Source organism: Protopterus annectens, chromosome 15.part0 (genome assembly GCF_019279795.1).
Source record: "Protopterus annectens isolate FY-2018-M chromosome 15.part0, PAN1.0, whole genome shotgun sequence".
NCBI classification, from domain to species: Eukaryota; Metazoa; Chordata; order Ceratodontiformes; family Protopteridae; genus Protopterus; species Protopterus annectens.
The window spans coordinates 398,422,308-398,422,791 of record NC_056749.1 but is presented as its reverse complement, the minus strand read 5'-3'; the positions used below and the strand labels follow the sequence as shown (position 1 = coordinate 398,422,791).

The window sequence follows — 484 nt, the reverse complement described above, 5'->3', positions numbered from 1 at the left end:
GTGCAGTGGGGAGCTTCACCCCTATACCCATTATTCTTTACATACACTAACTATAAGATCACACCATATTGGTGAAAGGGAGGTTTGTATTACATTGGGATTTGAGAAAATGGGATTTCAACTAAAGAAGTTTTGCTTAGTAGTAGTTTAATAACAAACCCAAAATAACCAGATTGCCAGGGAAAACACCTGAACTACATCAAGTAGGAAATAGGTATCCCTGTTTTCTGGGACGGGGGTCTTTACATGATTCTACATAAGGGGGACTTGCAAATATTTTGACTTATAAAATATGCACTAAAGAAACAGGTTTTACTTCAAAGACTTCAAACAGAAGATATTCCAAAGAAAATTAAAGGAGTAGAATTTACTGATTAGTTCTTTATAACTTGACAACCACTTTTACAATGGGCACAAGCAGCATTAAATACTGCTGTTATGCTCTGCTATAACGTATCTTTTCAGTAGATTCAGAATGTCATAA

General features: G+C 35.1%; 1 protein-coding gene across 1 annotated transcript in view; it reads right to left on the bottom strand.

Moving 5' to 3' along the window:
* Positions 1-268: 268 nt before the first annotated feature.
* Positions 269-484, bottom strand: part of RPS6KA6 (ribosomal protein S6 kinase A6) — a 1,361,734-nt gene continuing 1,361,518 nt past the window's right edge. Inside the window, exon 22 of the mRNA XM_044057140.1 lies at positions 269-484. This exon is cut by the window's right edge and continues 924 nt beyond it. The gene's annotated coding sequence lies outside the window, so the exon portion shown is untranslated.